We start from the raw sequence: 20012 nt of genomic DNA, 5'->3' as shown, positions 1-20012 counted from the left end.
CCCACACCCGCTCCCCACGATCACTCATTTATCCTTCATTTCCATGAAGAATTCTTCATTCTTCATTTTCAAAATTTTACTACTTTAAGAATGTAATGTAAATGGATCATATAATAGGTAACCTTTTGGGGTTCACTTTTTCACTTTCAGCACAATACTCTGAAGGTTCATCCAAGTTGTTACATGTAATCACCTGTTCAATTTTATAAGTTGTTGAGTAATATTCCATTGTATGGAAGCACTACAGTTTTTTCTTTTAATCATTCACTTATTAAGACCTCTGGACTGGGCTATTATGATTAAAGCAACTATGAAAATGTGTGTAGATGCTTCTCTATGAATGTAAATTTTCATTTCCCTGTTATAAATGCCCAGCAGTACAATTGAGAGATAGAATGGCATTTGAATGTTCAGTTTTATAAGTAGAGGTGAAACTGTTTTCTAGAATGGTTGTAACATTTCACATTCCAATCAACAGTGTATGAATGATCCTATGTTTTCACACCATTACCAGATTTTTATGTTAATTATCTTTTCATTTTATCATTCTGTAATTTTGTGATGTACTGGTATTTTTATATATTCTTGATATTAGTCCTTTGTCAGATATACAGTCTGCAATTGCTTTTTTCTATTTTTTTATTGTCTTTTCACCCTTTTTCAGAGTCTACCTTATCAGTTTTTCCCTTACAGATGGGGTACTTTAGGTGTCACCTCTCTTTGCTTAACTCCAGCTCTTAATTATTTTCTTTTAATTCTTTTTGTAAAAATCTTACAGTTCTGCATTTTATATTTAAATATGGTTTTCATTTTAGTTTAACTTTTCATTTGTATTGTTTGTCTGGTTTTGGTGTTGGAATAATACTAACTTACTAAAATGAACTGAGAAGTTAGTCCCTCTTCTAGTTTTTGGAACATATTGTATAACATTTATGTTAATTCTTTAAATGTTTGGTAGAATTCCTAGTGGAAGTTCTTGGGTCTGGAGATTATTATATGATTTTATATTACAGATTAGATTTATTTAATAATTATAGGGCTAGTTTGGTTTTCTATTTTAATTGAATTTTGGCAGTTTATCATCAGCTTTTCAGTGGTATTTTTTTCCTTTGCTTTTTTTGAGCTTATTTTGCTCTTTTTCCTAGATTATTGATTTTGTATTTTTTGTTACAACTATAATAAAATCTACAACTATTTTAAAATAAAAAGTTTCATTAAAATGGGATGACACTATGCAGAATTTGGTAAGAAATTTACTTGTAGAATATTGATTTGATATCTTTTTTCTAAGATATGCATTTAGTGTTATTAATTTTTCTCTCAGTACTGCTTTAAACGGATCTTACAAATTTTGATATGTTTTCATTTTCATAGAGTTATTTGTAGTTTTTAAAATTGCCTTTGAGTTTTTGAACCATGAATTACTTAGAAATGTTTGGAGATTTTCTTGTCTTCAGGTTACTGATTTCAGCTGATTCCATTGTGGTCCTGAAGCACACTACATGTTATCAATTCTTAAGATTTGTTCTATGGTGTAGAATATGGTCTGTCACTGGAATGCTATATAGATTCTGGGGAAATGTACATTCTTTTCTTATTGATTGGAAAGTTCTATATTTGTCAACTAGATATTGTTGGTTGATGTGTTGTTGAGTTCTATGTTTCTTTACAGCCTAGTAATTCTATCAAATCTTGAGAGTGGAGTAAATTAAGATCCCCAACTGTATCTCTCCTTCCAATACTATTCATTTTCGCGCTCTCTTTTGAGGTTCTGATTTGGTGTGCACACACACACTATTAATATGTATTCCTGGTGGATTGACCCTTTTATCATTATGTAATTTTTTTGTCTCCAGTAATTTTCTTTGCTCCAAATTCCGTTTTATCTCATATTAATGTAAGCATTCCTGCTTTCTTTTTTAAAAATAATGTTTGCATGGTATATCTATTTCCATCCTTTTACTTTAAACCTACTTATGTCTTTGTATGTGAAGTGAGTTTATTGTATGGACAGCATATTCTTAGATCATTTTCATTCTTACTAAACCACTATATTTAAATACTTATATATATGAAATTAGTTCAGGTTTATAACATAATGGTTCAATATTTGTATATATTATGAAATGACTACAGTAATTCTCATTAACATGTATTACCACACATAGTTTAGAAGAGTTTTGTACCTTTTGATCAAATTCACCCATTTTACCCACCTACTCTCTTGGGCAATCACAAATGTGTTCTTTATATCTGTAAGCTCAGATTTTTGTTTTAGATTCTACATATAAATGAGATCATACGGTATTTATCTTTCTATGTTTCATATTTAATTCTATATAATGACTTTAATGTTCATCCATGTTGTTATAAATTGTAAACTCTTCTTTTCCGACTTAATAATATCCCATTGTATATTTATATCATATTTTTTATCCATTTTCCATTGTTGGGCACTTTTCTTTCAGTACTTGAAAAATGTTGTACCACTTCCCTTTGCCCCCTCCCCCCCATGGTTTCAGATGAGAAACCTATCATTCAAAGGCATGTTCATTTATAATACATTCTCTGTCTCTGGATGCTTTCTAGTGTTTTTTTTCTTCAGTTTTCAAAAGCTCAGTTATGATCTTCCTTGGCACAGATATATCTGGATTTATCTTGTTTGGTGTTTGTCCAGCATTTTGCATATGTACATTGATGTATCAAATTTAGTAACTTTTTATATCATGCCTACCAACAGAACCCCAATAATCCTCCACCATACTTCATTGGTGAAAGCGTACATTGTAGAGGTTAAAATCAATAACCCCTAAAACAAATACAATGATGTAAATCAACTTTATCTCAGTAGAAAAAAAAAACCATTAACAAATAAATGTTTTTATTATAAAAAATGAAAACCTAAAAAAGCAAAACCCAAAAAACCCCTTGAAATATGACTGTATAATTGAGGTATGAGAAAGATGGGTGGGGCTGGGGAGCAACTGCCAATGAAATATGGTGCAATATGGTTACTTTGGTGGTAGGCATAGTATATAAATATTCAACCAAAGAGATGTGAACCTATACCCCCTAAATCATGTGCATTGTTTGAAAGCAATGTCACTGTCTTAAAAACAATACAATTAAAGATATATAAAATAATAATAATTTACCCTTATATGGGATTACTAATTTAATAAATTAATAATTTATCTTTATATAGGATTACTATTCATTTACAGATTAAAAGCTTTGGGCAGTATATGTTAAACAATAATCTTTTAGAAATGAAGTTAGAAAAGATAATGTTTCAAATATGATACAATTTATAATGAGCAACTGATAAGATTTTTAAAATTTCCCAAAAAATTGGGAAGTTTTCAAACATTTATTTCTCATTTCTTGTGAGTTTTTCAGCTCCACTATATTTTCCCCTTCTTTCTGGGAGTCCAATTTATATGAATGTTAGATCTTTTATAACTGTCTCAAAGGTCCCCAACACTGCTTATTGTTTTTCTCCCCAGTCTCTCTGCTCTCTGTTGTCTAGATTAGGTAAATTCTATTGAGCTCTTAAGTTTCTGTATTTTATCCATAGTCTCTACTCTACTACTGAGCCTATTCATTTTTATTTTGTTTCTTGTATTTTTCAATTCTATGATATCAGTTTTTTTTTTATAACTTCTGTTTCTTTGCTGATCTTTCACATTTTATTTTCTGCAAGAAGGTTCATAATTGCATATTGAAAGATTTTTGATGGCTGCTAAAAACCTTTCTCAGATAATTACAACATCTGATTCATCTTGATGCTGGCATATGTTGATTTTTTTTGTCATTCATACTATTTTCTAGGTTGGTAGTATGATAATTATCATTCATACAAATAATTTTCATTTGTATCCTGGATACATATTATAAAATTTGATCTTAATTGTTTTTAACCAGGCCATTTTGGTGTAGCTCAAGAACCAGCTGAGTGGGTATGTTCAGTTTCTTGCTATGCCCTATCAACATACCCACCCCAGAAAAAGTGGGTACTAACTCACACTGCCTCATTTCAGATGACTGGGGTGGACGTTCATCTTTCTACTATTCCCTACTGACATCAGGAGAGATAAGAAGCATGACATTATTCACTTCTTCTTGCAAAACCTTGTTTTATCTTATTTATGAGAGTTTTAGTTTCTACTAGGAACCTCTGACATGTTGGGGTATTGGCTAGTCCTGCTTTGCACAATCTTGTTTCTGTCAGGTGGATTTGGGGATCTAGTTTCACAGAAGACACTATGCTAACATGGGGTGGTTGTGAAGCCTATATGTTGACTAGTTCCACCTTATACCCTCTCATTAAATCTCGTTGTCATTGGACTTCACTGATATAACTTTTTTCTGGAAATTGGAACACCTCTTCATGCTAGATAGGTGATGGGAGATTAGCCATTCATTCAGACTGACTAATACTACCCATCAGGATTCTATTGCTGCCCCTGCCTCTATTGGTTTGGAGATGGAAGGGCAGCCAGCTACTTGCTTCAACTGATTCCACTTGATGGGTAGGAACAGAGTGCTACCTGCTTCCGTCAGGTAAAGGATGGATGATTAGCAATCTTCTTGAGCCTATAACCACCACCTGCTAGGGAAATTGGTGTGTGCCCCCTGCAGACTGGGGAAGGAATAGGATGGAATATCAGTCTACCCTGTTCATCCCTATTGAACTATGTAGAGTGGGAAAAAAGAAACTGCTTTTTTCATTGTTGTTTGGCTAGAATAGAGTGGGTAATGCCAAATTTGCTTTTAAGCCATTTTCTTCCCTCTCCTTTTTGTCGGAGAGCAACCTTTTCTTGGATTTTTTTTTTTAATCTGCCAATTGTGATACAACTGAGTTGGAGATTTCTGTACTGTTCTATCTCAGATATATAGGATACAATAAGGAAACCCAAGAAACGCACTACTGTGTCATCCTCAAGTCCTGTGGTATCTGGACATTCCTCATTCTTTCTACCTTTCTGAGTTTCCCTATGCTTGTTTGTAATGTTATATCTAGGGATTTTTAATTTTAAAGAGGCTGAAAGGGGGCAACTCCATTGTAGCAGAATTGGAAGTCTCCATTCCCATGTTTTAATATATTGTGTTTTCCTTTATTCAGTTCAACATATTTTCTAATTTATGTTTGATTTTTTTCTTGACATTTGGGTAATTCATAAGTGAGTTATTTAGTTCCTCAATTTTAGAGATTTTTCTAGAGATCTTTCTGTTGTTGATTTCTAATTTAATTCTATTGTGTCAGAGACTATACTTTGTTGTGACCTGTTTCCTTTTAAATTAATGGAAGCTTTTATGGCCCTCCTGTGATCTATTACAATAAATGTTAAATATGCTTTTGGAATGAATGTGTGTTCTACTGTTGTTGGGCAAATTGAGCTATAAATATCAATTAGGTTAAATTGATAGTGTTTAAATCTTCTATATTTGTACTGATTTTCTATCTTCTTCTATTACTGAGAGAAGTTATATTGAAATCTCCCACTAATAGATGGATCTATTTATTCTTTCAGTTCTCTTGTTTTACTTCATGTATTCTTTGTTCTGTCTTTGTATAAACATTTAAGAGTCTTACATCCACTTCTCGAGTTGACTGTTTTAAAATGAAATGACTTCTTTGTCACTGGCTTTTTTTTTTGTTTGTTTGAAATTTGCTTTATATGGATATAGCCATTAAAGCTTTCTTTTGACTAGTCTTAGCATGGTATATCTCTTTCTGTTTCCTTTATTTTAATATATTTTTGTTTTCATACTGAAATCTTCTTAGCTTGATGTGTGTTCTTGGAGCAGCATATAGTTGGGTATTACTTTTTTTGTCTAATTTGACACCTGCTTTTTAAAATTACCACTTACTAGCTTTATTTTAATGTGAAAAGATTCATGCTTTAATATAATACTTTTAAGATGTTGCTTTTCTTGTTATAGAATACATTAATCAATTTTCACTTAACTGTTACCAGATTTTTTTTTTCTTTTGGTAAACCTGTGAATTTAAATACAAGTATAGATTTGTGTGCTATCAGTATAATTTGGATACAGAACAATTCCATCAACCCCCTCACCCCCAAACCTTATATTATCCTTTTGTAGTTAATGCATTTCACTCCCACAACCATATCCACTACTGATTTTCCCCTACTGCTCTACATTTTGTTTTTGAGAATGCCATATAAATGGTAACATATACCCTTTAATGCAACCACCTAATATTTGTATTGTTTTGCTTTTGGTTATCATAATTAAAATATCAATGAATATTCATGTGTAGTTTTGATGAGAATATGAGTTTCCATTTGTAGGGTAAATCCAACAGTGGGAGTTCTGGGGATTAGGGTAATCATATGTTTAAATTTATAAGAATTTTCCAGAGAGGCTGTGTTATTTTGAACTCATTCCATCAGTGTGATTTGCAGTTGTACTTGATATTGTCAATATTTTTAATTTTAGTGCTTTAAACAAGTATAGTATTGTAAATGAAGCTTTAATTGCCATTTCCCCAATGGCTAATGAGGTGAACATTTACTCATGCATTTACTTGCCATCCTTAAGTTGTCCTTGAGATTTCTATTCAGGTCTTTTGCCTATTTTTAAATTGAATTGTTTTTCTTGAGTTTTGAGTGCTCTTATATATTCTGAATAGAAGTCTTGAATATGTGATTTACCTATATTCTGTCATACTCTGTGCAGATTGTCTTTCATTCTTGTAGCACTCTTTTGAAGCACAATATTTTTAAATTTTGATTAAATCCAAATAGCTTTCTTTTACGATTTTTCTTTTGGTGTCATGTCTAAGAAAGGTTTTGTCTATTCCAAGGCAAGGTGGACTTTCATCTGTTTTTCATTACTTTAGATATTTTGATTTTACAGTGAGGTCTATGGCCCATTTGCAGTTAAATTTTGTCTGTGGCATAAAGTATAGATCAAAGATAATTTTATGAGATGCAGATAGTTAATTGACTCACTTATATTTTGTCAGTTTTTACTTTATTAGACGTTTACTGACTATCCTTTATTCACTGAATTCCCTCTTTTGTCAAAATCAGTTTTCTATATATATTTAGGTATATTTCTGGACTCACTGTTTTGTATTGTTTTGGTTATTTTAGCTTTACAATAAACCTTGAAATTAGGAAATTTATTCTTTCAAGCTGTTTTGGCTTTTCTAGTTTCTTTGACTTTCCATTAGAATTTTAGAATCATGGGCCTCCCCAGTGGCGCAGCGGTTGAGCGCTGGGCTGCGAAGCTGCCCGCAGCCTCTGCAGCGCCGGTTCGATCCCTGGCTGCTCCCCGGCCACCGGAGGAGGGTCCCACATGGCATGCAGACCTCTCCTGCCGCCCGCTGCTCCCCTCAGCAGTGTGCTTCGGTCCTTCTGCCTGCTCTGCTCCCTGCTCTGGCTCTGGTGAATTCTCTCACCCTCCCGCGCTCTGACTGTACCCAGCGCTTGTATAAATAAATGAATAAATCTTTAAAAAAAAAAAAAGAATTTTAGAATCACATTGTCATTTTCTACAAAAAAATCTGTTGTTTTTAATTGGAATCACATTGAATCTATAGATTAATTTGTTTTAGAAGTGATATCTTAACAAAGAAGGTAAATGATTTTACATACCCATTGAGTTTTCTGGTGAGACTAACATGTTGTATTTGTCCATTCATTTGTGTAATTTTTAGATTTCCTTCATCATAGTTTTGTAGTTTTCAGTAATTATGCCAAATTTAAAGTGTGTTAACAATAGACTACACATGCTATCTCCTCATTCCTGAGTTTAATGTCTTCTGTCAATTAAAATATAGGAAATAATAAAGATATAACAGATTCGTCTTCCGTCTTTAACAAATGTTAAATTTTTTCTAATAATCATCCCTTTAAAAATTACTAAAAATTTTACAATTAAATTTGAAATCGCTAATATCCTTTCTCAACCCAATTTTTATCCATTCCCTAAGACAAAGCTGTCACTTAATATGATTTTGGTACCTCTTTTTTGTTATTTCTGTTCAACTTTTTAAAAAGCTATATTGAGATATAAGTTAGCTACCATTTAATTACTAAGTGTAAAATTCAGTGGTTTTTAGCATGTTCACAAAGTTGTATAATAATCAGCATATAGGTTATAGAACATACACATTGCTCCCCCTACCCCCAAAATACCCTTTACTTATTAGAAGTCAATCCCCATTTCAATCCTCCTTATTCTAGACTTAATACCAATTTAGCTTTGATCTATATGTATTTTTCTGTTCTGGACATTTATATATTAATGAAATCATATAACATGCAAGCCTTTGTGTCTAACTTAGTAAATGTTTTCAAGGTTCATCCAGGTCATAGCATCTATCAGTACTTTGTTCCTTTTATTGACAAATACTGTTCTACTATATGGATATACCACCTTTAATTTGCCTATTAAATTAATCAGTTGATAAACACTTGGATTGTTTCCACTTTGGGGCCACTAAGAATAATGCTGCTATGGACACTTATACATAGGTTTTTTTTGTGGACATATGTTTTCATTTCTTTTGGGTATGCCCTCAGTAGGGTAACTGCTGTATCTTACGTAAATCTGCATTTCACCATTTGCAGAACTAAATGATTTTAGTTCCAAAGAAGCTAAATGATTTTACGTACACATAAGCATTGTTTTAGTATGTTCACAAAGTTGTATAATAATCAGCATATAGGTTATAGAATATACACATTTCTCCCCCTCCCCCCAAAATACCCTTTACGTATTAGAAGTCAATCCCCATTTCAATCCTCCTTATTCTGTCTCCAATTTCTCCATATCTTCTTTATCCTTCATGTGAATAACACTGACAGCACTTGTTATTATCCATCTTTTTAATTATTGATATAAATACATATCTATGTATAAATGATGTGCATGTCTCTATTGATGACCTAGAGCATCTTTTTATATGTTTATGTCATTTACGTGTCTTCTTTTGAAAAGTGTCTGTTCAACACTTTGGTTTATTTTTTTTAACCGGGTTTGATTTTTTCATCATCTATTTGTAGGAGTTCTTCATATATTCTCATGCTATTTCTTGATCTGGTATATGATTTGCTAATATTATCTCCCATTCCATGGGTTGCCTGTTTATTCTCTTGATTTTCTCCTCTAATACACAAAATTTTTGATTTTGATGAGGTCTAACATGTCTCTTTTTTTCTGTTGCCTGTGCTTTAATGTCAGATCCAAAAATGATTGGTGATTCCAATATCACAAGCCTTTTCCTTTTCCTATGTCTTTTTCTAAGACTTTTATACTTAGATCTAAGACCTATCAAGTCAATTTTTGTATTTGGTATAGGGTAAGTGTCCAGTTCTATTTTGCATGTGGATATCTATTTTTCTCCAGTACCTTTGTTGAGAATATTGTCCTTTCCCACTTGAATGGTTTTGGTACAACTTTCAAAAATTATTTGACCATATATGTGAGGGTTTATTTTTGGGCACTGTAGCCAATTCCATTGATCTACCTGTCTGTCTTTGTCCTAGTAGCTATTATTTAAAAACAACAACAACAACAACTTAAGTTAGCAAGTGTTGATGAGGATGTGGAGAAATTGGAAGTCTTGTGCATTACTGGTAAAATATAAAATGTTGCAGGTACCATGAGAAACAGTATTTTCTCAAAAACTTAAAAATAGGATTACTTTATAATACAGCAATTCCATTTCTGGATAGATATCCAAAAGAGGCTAAAGCAAGAACTTGAAAAGATATTTGTTTCATGGAAGCATTATTCACACTAGCCAAAATGTGGAAACCAAAGGTTTATCAGTAGATGAATGGACAAACAAAATGTGGTATGTACATGCAATGGAATATTATTCAGCCTTAAAAAAGGAAAGAAAGTTTGACACATGCTACAATCTGGAGCACCTTAAAGACATCATGTGAAGTGAAAGAAATCGGTGACAGGGAGACTCTATGCACTACATAGAATAGTAGAGAGGTTCTAAGTCCTAAGTACAACTACAAAAGTGCTATGTTTTGCTCTCAGAAAACTTCACCTGCTCATTACCAATGGTGGTGAAACAAAATATGGATATCTAGCTCTGAGGTCGGTGATGAGCTGTTTGTGTGGAACAGGAAGAAGGTAAGAGAGTTGTGGCCAGGCTGATGATCCCAAACAAGACAGTTGAACAAGCTGGGGACCAGGTACAGACTAGTAGGTGCTGAGATCATGCACAGGTACAGACTAGTAGGTGCTGAGATCATGCATAAGGTATTTTATTCAGTGAGTGGTGATCACAGACCTATTTGCATAAGGTTGTTTGACTATGGGTTCTGTTGTAGAAACTTTACCTGCTAGCAGTGTGGGCATAGTTGTGTAGAAAATCCCAAGGGATTTTCTCCCTACTCAGATTTGAGAGTACAGTGCAGGATAAAGGTTAATATCTGCCCTCAATGAAGAAGTATAAACACAGTAGCATTTACACTGACACCAAAAAATTAAAATGCTTAGGTATAAATGCAACAAAATATGAGTAAGATTCTATTTGAGAGATCGATCTGTTTTGAATAAGAAATTATATCAATAATAAATAACGTTCCAAAACAGAAAATACTTTCTTTGTTCAGATGGGTTCATTAGTGAATTGTGCCAATATTAAAGGGGAAAAATATACTATTGATAAGTTTCTAGTATCTTCCTGAAAATGGAAATAGGTAATACTTTCTAACTCATTCTATGAATTCAGCATTATGCTAATATCAAAACCATACAAAGACATTACAAGTAAACTACTGACTTACCAATATCTCTCATGAACATAAATGTAAAAATCCTCAACAAAATTTTAGCAAGTCAAATTGAATAATGTCTAAAAAGAATTATGCATGATCATGTGAGATTCATTTCTGGTATGTGAGTCTGGTTTAATATTTGAAAGTCAATGTAATAACCACATCAATAGACTAAAGAAAACAGTTAGATAAATAAATGTAGAAAAGTATTTAACCTAACACCCATTCATAACAATGTATGGTGATGATGATGATGATAATAATAATAAACCTCTCCAAAAACTAGCAATATTGTGGAAGGGAACTTCTTCAACTTAAAGAACATTCACAAATAATCTATAGTTAACATCATACTTAATGATGAGACACTACTTGCTTTTATGCTAAGATTAGAAACAAAGTCAGAATGTCACTCCATAGTACTCCTTTTAAACATTTTACTGGAAGTTCTAGCTAATTCAGTAAAACAACAAAAGGAAATACAATATATACAGATTGAGAAGGAAAAAATAAAACTGTCTTTGTTTACAGATGGCAAGATTAATGTAGAAAATCCAAAAGGATCAATAAAAATTCTCTTGAAACTAACAAGTCAGTATAGCAAGACTGCAGGATAAGAGTTAATATCTACCCTCAATAAAGAAGTATAAAGACAATAGCATTTACACTGACACCAAAAAAGTAAAATACTTAGGTATAAACTTAACAAAATGAGTAAGATTCTATATGAGGAAAACCATAAAAATAATGAAAGAAGATCTAAATAAATGGAGGGATATGGGTATAGAGACTTAATATTGTCAGTTCTTCCCAACTTGATCCAACAAATCAATACAATCCTAGTAGAAACTCTAGCACGTTGTTTTGCAGATAACAACTGATTCTCAAGTACACATGGAAAGGAAAGGTAAAAACCAACACAAAATAGCCAACACAGCCCTGAAGGAGAACAAAGTTGGAGGACTGATACTATAGAACTTCAAAACTTCCTGTAAAGTTACAGTAAGACAGTATAATACTGGTGAAAGAATAACTGGATCAATGTGCAGAATAGAGAGCCTAGAAATAAATTCACACAAATATTGCCATTTGATCTTTGACAAAGGAGCAAAGGCAATCCAATGAAGAAAGTAATCTTTTAAAAAATGGTGCTAGAACAACTGGACATCCACAGGCAAAAAAAAAAATGAATCTAAACATATCTCATAATTCTTCGCAAAAATGAGGTTAAGATGGATCACAGAGCAAAGCTTTAAAACTTGTAGAAAATAATAGGAGAAAATTTAGGTGATCCTGTGTTTGGCGATGGCCTTTTATGTACAATAGCAAAATCACAATCCTTGAAGGAAAACATTGTTAAGGTAGATCTTATTAAAATAAAATTTCTGCTCTGTGACAAACATTCTAAGAATCAAAAGACAGGCCACAGACAAAGCAAATATTTGCCAAACATATCTGATAAAGGACTGCCATCCAAAATTACAAAGAACACTTAAAACTGGACAATAAAAAAAAGCTGATTTTAAAATTAGCAAAAGGTCTGAATTTACACCTTGCCAAAGAAGATATTTATATAGCAAATAAGCATATGAAGAGATATTCCTCACAGTATGTCATTTGGGGAGTTAGAGTGAATCTACATGAGGGATTGTTTAGTCTTATTAACATAAAACTTTTCTGGCACCAGAAGTGCCATTGTTGTGCATTGTGACATCACCACTCTTAGTGACTGAAATCAAATGCCTCATTGTGTTCTGTCAGCTTTTACCTCTATCTATCTTATAACATCTTGGTCATTCTTTTTCTGATTTGTGGAATTTTACTTTATACATGCATGTCTTAATATTTAGGGAAAAGTTGGAGACTTGTCTTTTCTCTGCCTTACAAGTTCCAGCTGCCTCAATCTCTCTGAACACTCAACTTTTATATCATAAACTTAGTATGATATAATTATCTGCTTGAACCCCCTTCCTCTTTTTGAATGTTATCTGGAATATGAATTTATCCTTTTCCTGTCAAAGCCACCATGTTTTACTCTTTCTTTTTACTAAATCTTATTTACTAAATATTATTTTACTAAATAATTCCTATTTTTTGGGCCTCCCCTGGTGGCGCAGCGGTTGAGTGCTGGGCTGTGAAGCTGCCTGCAGCCTCTGCAGCACCGGTTCGATCCTGGCCACCGGTGAGGGTCCCACATGGCACACAGACCTCTCCTGCCGCCCGCTGCTCCCCTCAGCAGTGTACTTTGGTCCTTCTGCCTGTTCTGCTCCCTGCTCTGGCTCTGGTGAATTCTCTCGCCCTCCCGCACTTCTGACTATACCCAGTGCTTGTATAAATAAATAAATTAAAAAAAAAAGTGTGAGCTATTTAAAAAAAAATAATAATTCCTATTTGTTCATGGCCAAAATTCTTGAGCAGTTATATTCACTACCTAGTCAACTTGCATCCTGTTCTTACTCCATGTTCTTAAGACTTTGTCATTCATCATTCCTATGGATTTACATGTGCTATGATAAATTATCAATTTGCCAAATCATTAAACACTATTCTAGGTATTGAGGACATATCAGTGAAAAAGACATTAAGAACCTTGCTGTAATGTTGCTTATGTTTTGCTTGGAGGAAAGCAGTAATAAATCAGTAAATGATGTTATGATAAAATAAGATGGGAATAATGTAATTAAGAGGATCTGTGTATTGCTTTTGGCAGCTTTTCGGAAAAGTTTTCTGAGATCTGAATGGCAAAGATTCAATAAGGTTAATTATCTGGGGTGTCTAGAACAAAGAACCTTAGGTTGTAAATGAACTTGGTTTACTAAAAGAACTATAAGAGATTAAGTGTGCTTAAAACATAGTGATTTAAGTTAGAAAAGAACCAAATGGAATTTTGTTAGGTGAGAATAATAAATTTTTATTTTCAGATGTAATAGGAAGTTATTGAAGGAATTTAATATGATATATTTTTTCAAATTGCTTTAGTTGTTGTATAAACCAAAGCAGTAAGGCTTGTTATTGAACGGTGTTTATTCATTTACCTATTTCTGAATACCAGATAAAATAACTAATGTAATCCCATACTCTAGATTAAAATATAGTTGAATCAATAGTTGATGACGTTCAGGCACTATTGGAATCTGTGCATCAGAACAGGATGGAAATTCGGATGCTTATAAATATCAGAGAGATAACTTATGGAATAGTGTAAGAATTATAGCAAATAAAAACTTTAGGACAATTTAATAAGTGTGTATGCAATTATCAGCCAGTTTTCCTCGACTGATAATTTTTTTATTTTAATTTTATTATATATATTTTTAACATCATTTTTGCACAATGTATGCATTTTCATCTTGGTTATATTTCCCATATAATTCCCACCCCCCTTATTTTGACCTTAATCCCTCTTCTCCTCCTCCCATGTGTCTCTGGTTTATAGTTGCTTGTTGATTTTTACTTTATTATAATTAGTCTTTTTCCTGGTCCCTTATTTAGGTTTTCTAAATTCCTGCTATGAGTGAGACTATCTGGTATTTTTCTTTTTCTTTCTAACTTATTTCCTCATCATGATCCCTTCCAGCTCCATCCATGTTGCTGCAAATTGCATGAGTTTATCTTCTTTGATTGCTGAGTAATAGTCCATTGTGCATATGTACCACATCTTCTTGATCCAGTCATCTATTTTTGGGCATTTGGGTTGTTTCCATAGCTTTCCTATTATAAATAGTGCTGCTATAAACATAGGGGTGTAGGTGCCCTTTTGAATTAATGATTCTGTGTCCTTTGGGTAAATACCTAAGAGTGGAATTGCTGGATCATATGGAAGCTCCATCTTTAGCAAGTTGAGGAATTTTAAAACAGCTTTCCATAGTGGTTGGACCAGTTTACACTCCTACCAGCGGTGCAGGAGAGTTTCTTTTTCTCCACATCCTCACCAACATTGTTGTAGCTAGTTTTTTAATATGTGCCATTCTCACTGGTGTAAGATGGTATCTCATTGTAGTTTTGATTTGCATTTCCCTGATTATAAGTGATGCTGAACATTTTTTCATATGCCTGTTGGCCATTTGCATTTTCGACTGACAATTTATGTGGAAGTGTCAGCTCAGATCTGATTATTCAATATAAAATATTTGCACGCTCTATTTTCTATTTAAGGAAAATCCATTTATGTGTAATGGATACTTTTGAAGAGCAAACAATATAGGATTCAATTATAAATCATAGTATTTCTTATTACACCAAGCACTTCCTGCACATGATTCAGACACCAATCTACTGTGTAGGTAATAATCTCTCCAAGGAATCTTCCTAAAAGCTCTTTTTCAAGAATTACACATTCTTCCTTCAGAAACAGTGGGAGCTGTAAAACCTCCATATAGAAATCCTCTTTCTAAACTCTGACATGCTTCTTGGCCTCTCTAAATTCTCTTAATGATTGCATTGAGTTGTCACCGAAGAGTCTCTAAAGTAGTTTCTAGTTATCTTTTTTCAAGTCTGGCTAAATTTGTCTAGTGCCTTGCTTTAGAAATATTGGAAATATTACCTAGTTTTGGAGACTTCATTGTAAAGATATTTTAGTATTATTATGTTTACTTTCATGTGTATGTATATACACACATGCAAATATGCATACGCATGAAAGTAAACAGATTTTCCACAATGAGAATTAAGTGATTTTCCCAGGATCATTAAACTAATAATTAATGAAACTAGAATTTCAATCCAGGCCTGTCTGAATCAGTTGCTCAAGCTTTACCCACTAGTTTTGTTGTTCTTATGATCCATTAGTTTTTATTATATTTATAACTCACAATTGTATACCTGTATTTATGTCTTTAAGATCTTTGATATAAATGTGTATTTTTCTATTTATGAGTTTATAAATATGTATATCTGTTGGATTCCTAAGTCTATGAGCAAATGATCAAAATATTTTCATTCCATTTAAGAATACTTTTTTAGACCCATTTAAATCTAGGATGTTTGTATATTCTGAAAGAAATTACCCAAATTCATATAATTAGTCCTAATTTAAGAAAATTAGTGTAACAAAAAATATTTCTAATGGTACACATGAGTGGCTATGACAACTTTGTACATGGGCTGGTAGAGCAAGTATTGAGATGCCTGAGAAAAGTGAGCTTCTTCAATAGTGAGTAACCTTTGCTATCACAGGAAGTTGATATAAGAGGACGTTGACAAAATGACTTTGAGAACTTCTTCAGTAAAAGGTTACTTCTGGTAGGCAATTATGTGCTACACAAAATTTTACATCTGTATTCATTCTGAAAAGGTCATTTATATACTTAGCCTGATATATTTTTTATTTTCTCTGTATACATTATGTTAGGATATAACTCTCTTCAGACATCTGGAAACAATGAAGGATGATCCTGAAGAAAATTTGCATCCCTTTATGAAGTAACTATCTCAATTTTTAGATAGGTGGGGATACTTCCATGGGTTCGTAATTCTCAAACTATTCTGTATTTGTCCATCCTATATCATAGGGTCTCATTCCTTTCCAAACAGTGATCTTTCTTTAGCCTAACAGATCTGGTAGTATTGATCACATAATTGACATTGACACCTCATATGCTTGTTGTCAGGCCCTGGGTTTGATCCATAGTCATATCTGCTTTGCAGCTACAAGCAAAGATTCCCTTAAGTTAATCATAGTTAGAAATCCAAGACTCTTAATTTGTGTTTTTGGGGAGTAATAAACTCTCTAGATCAGGCAGAAGTAGATAAACTCTCTAGATCAGGCAGACTACTTTGAAATATTTGCTATCACTATTGTTGACATAATGACTAAATTTATAGCCAATGCTTTAATCTTCACCTGTATACCATCCTGTTGCTACCACCAGTAGTAATTTGAGTAATCATAATGCTACTGAATGCTGTGGATTACAATGTTACATTTTCCCCAAGGAGAGCAATCTGTGTGTGAACAGTGTAATTCCAGAATCTAATTTTGAGTGTATGATACATGAAGTTACTCATACTTAGCTACTCATGGTTGAGTTAGTCACCTGCTTCTTCAGGAAATAGATGTTATTGGAAGGGGTAGTTGAAGAGATTTTAAAGTAAGGATTACTTACTAGTGTATTCTTGTTTAAGGGAAGCACCCAGAGGTTAATGTATTAGTCTGCTTAAGCTGCTATAAGAAATAACAAAGACTGTTTGACTTAACAGAAATTTATTTCTCATAGTTCTGGAGTCAAGGGGGTTGTAAGATCATGGTACTAGCAAGGCTGGTTACATTCTGAAGCCTCTTTTCTTGCCATATAGGCAGCCACCATCTGACCTCTTCTTTGTGTGGAAAGGGAGTGAGAGTATGTAAGTGTCAGAGAGTCTTTGCTGTCTCTTCTTAAAAGAAAACTGATCCTACTGGATCAGTGTTCCATCTTTATGATCTTAATTGTTTTCTTTGAGACTTAATCTCCACATAGTCACAGGTTAGGGCTTCAGTTTATGAACTTTGGGGAGGCACAAACAATTAGTCCATTACCTCTAGAAACCATACCCAAACCTAGGCTTGAAAGGACAAAGTGTATATAAGCTGTTACTGAAACACAGCAAAAGTTCTAATCATGGAAGTGGAGTCAACAGAAATGAGCAGTGACATTTGAATGAGTCACTCTCAAACTATTACCTGGTCCTGCCTTCCAATTTTCACTTTTTGCCTTCCGTCTTCCATTGATCAAGCCATTGGAACCAAAATGTCTTTGGATATTCATTCAGGACTCAGAGTAGGGCAGCAAGGGATAGAAAAATGGATCTAGCAGGGCAAGCAGAATATAACCAGCACAGTTACATAAGTTATCTCTTCTAATTTGTATCATTTATTTATATCCATATTGGAGAGAGAGAAGGGAGAGATTGATTTTTTTAATTGTTGCATTGTCTCACATGATTGTGAGACCTAGCAAATCCAAAATTTGTGGGGTAGGACACCAAATTAGATACCCAGAGAATAGTTAATGTTACTTAAGTTTGAAGGCATTCTGGAAGTAGAGTTCATCCTTTCTCAATGACCTCAGTCTTTTCTCTTAAGGTCTTAAAATGATTAAAGAAGGCCTATCCACACTATGGAGGGTAATCTGAAAGACACAGATTTAAATGTTAATCACATCTAACAAACACCTTCATAGCTACATCTAGATTGTTGCTTCACAGAAAACTGAGCACCAGTGTAGTTGACATAAAATTGACTATCATAGTAAGAGAACAGTTAATGTGAAAGAGATACCAGCTTTAAAAATATAGATTGCATTTGAGAGAGATTTGAAAGTAGAACTGGCTACCATAACATGTTGGATTTGGAGTAGAAGGATAACAGTCGGGTCTGACGATCTTAGTGGATAGTGTTGTCACTGAGATTGGATACAGAAGAAGCAAAGCATGATTTGATAGAGAAGATAGCTTAAGCCTGTTACATGTTAAATGTGAGACTTTTGTGGTACATACAAGTGGAGTGGTAGTTAGATATCTTTTCTGAAACTTGGGAGAGAATTCCAAGATACAGATAAAGATTTGGGAATCATCAATATACACAACTGAAGCCTGAGATGGTCAGGAGATGTAAAGTATGAAAAAAATGTTATAGAAAAGAACATAGGAAAACATATAAGAAGTAGAGGAAAATAATTGCCCAAAGGAACCTGAATAGAGGAAAGAAATGATGGTCAAAAAGAAAGAAATCAAAAAACATGTTTGTAATTATAAAACCCAATGAAGAAGAGTATGTCAAGAAGAAAGATTTGGTCAATTCAAATACTACATTAGTGATCAACTTAGAGAAGGACTGAAAAAGATCATTGAATTTAGTACCAGAGAACTATTGGGGATCTTATTATCCACTTGATAATGAAACTGTAACTATGCAAACCTGGTGAATATCACAGTTTGTGGGTCCTCACCTGTGTACTTAAAATTGCAAGACATAACTCAAACACAGAGTTTAATAGCAGCAGGGCTTATTCACAAGAGGGAAATTGGAAGAGATTAAAAAAAAAAGGAAAGTTTCTAAGGCCAAAAGTGGCCATCTGTCCTACCCGAGATAGTGTCTGTAGTGTCCAGTAGTCCAAACCAAAAGCTGCTCATGAAGGATGGCATTGTCCCTTTGATGAGAGCCTGGCACTGGTGGCATACTGATAAGTGCTAGACCAGGATCCAACTCATAGTGGCAATTGGGGCTAACCACAGGTGGCACTGTTGAGATAGCACCGTGGAAGCCAGTAGCAGCAGTGCAGAGGCTGGGTTGAGCAGTACTGGGGACATCAGCAACAAGTGATTGTCCTAGAGGTGGCACAGGCGTGGCCAGCATTGCCAGTCAGCATGTGGTGCCAAGGATAGACAGTAGTGGACAACTCTTAGAGGTGCCAGTGTAGGCCAGTGGTGTCAGTCAGGAGGTGGTGCTGGTCGTACCAGAGGCAGGAGTGGTGGTCAGGCTGTGGTGGCAGATGATCAGATGGCAGGGGCCAGCACTTAGGAGGTGGTGCCATTTGTGCCAGAGACCGGAGTGGTGGTCAGGCGGTTGTGTCAGAGGATCAGAAGAGAAGGTCTTCCCAGGCAAAAATTGGAGTTCTTCCCAGGCAAGAGTATTAGAATTCGTCTGCTCCCCCGCCTTTTATGGCACCCAGGGTTCCTTCACTCTTCCCAACAGCAGTGTGCGTTTCAATCCTGATTGGCACATTTTTTAAAACTGGTGGTGGTTTTAACACTGAAACTCCACTGGCACATGAAACCCAACCTGTGCCCAGGTTTTTTGTCTCTCATAGCATTGCTGCTGTGGTGGCCAGGCACATTCTGCTGCACCACTAAACCAGGAGCCACAGAGCTCCTCTTACAAAATGATGTGATTTTTATAGAATAGTTACCCAATTGGTATTCAACTAATGTATTACCCAGTACTCTGTTATTGCCATTATCCCTTTAATATTAACTGTTATATTTTCTTGTAACTGAGAATGTATCTTAATAATTGAAAGACAAATTATAGTCTTTTATATAAAATTCTATACTTTGAATCTCATGAACATTTGTTATAATTATATGAACTAAATGTTATCAAAAAGTATAAGACAGATAGTGAAAACATGAATTAAACTGATTAATAAATTATTGCTTTAAGAAGTGTTTAGGAGATCTTGGAGTAATGTTTTAAGTGTTTTAAAAACAGTATTTTCTCATTCCATTTCTGTATTTTTAAGATTGATTCTTTAG

At 33.8% G+C, this 20012-nt stretch overlaps 1 protein-coding gene across 3 annotated transcripts in view; it reads left to right on the top strand.

Annotated features, from left to right (window-relative positions):
* STXBP5L (syntaxin binding protein 5L) overlaps positions 1 to 20012 on the top strand; it is a 190429-nt gene that overhangs the window by 20293 nt on the left and 150124 nt on the right. The window lies entirely within an intron of this gene.

Source organism: Talpa occidentalis, unplaced genomic scaffold, assembly GCF_014898055.3.
Source record: "Talpa occidentalis isolate TD23 unplaced genomic scaffold, MPIMG_talOcc4v2.1 talOcc4.4, whole genome shotgun sequence".
NCBI lineage: Eukaryota > Metazoa > Chordata > Mammalia > Eulipotyphla > Talpidae > Talpa > Talpa occidentalis.
The sequence above is the reverse complement of the archived record's forward strand: the minus strand, read 5'-3'. Positions and strand labels throughout refer to the sequence as shown.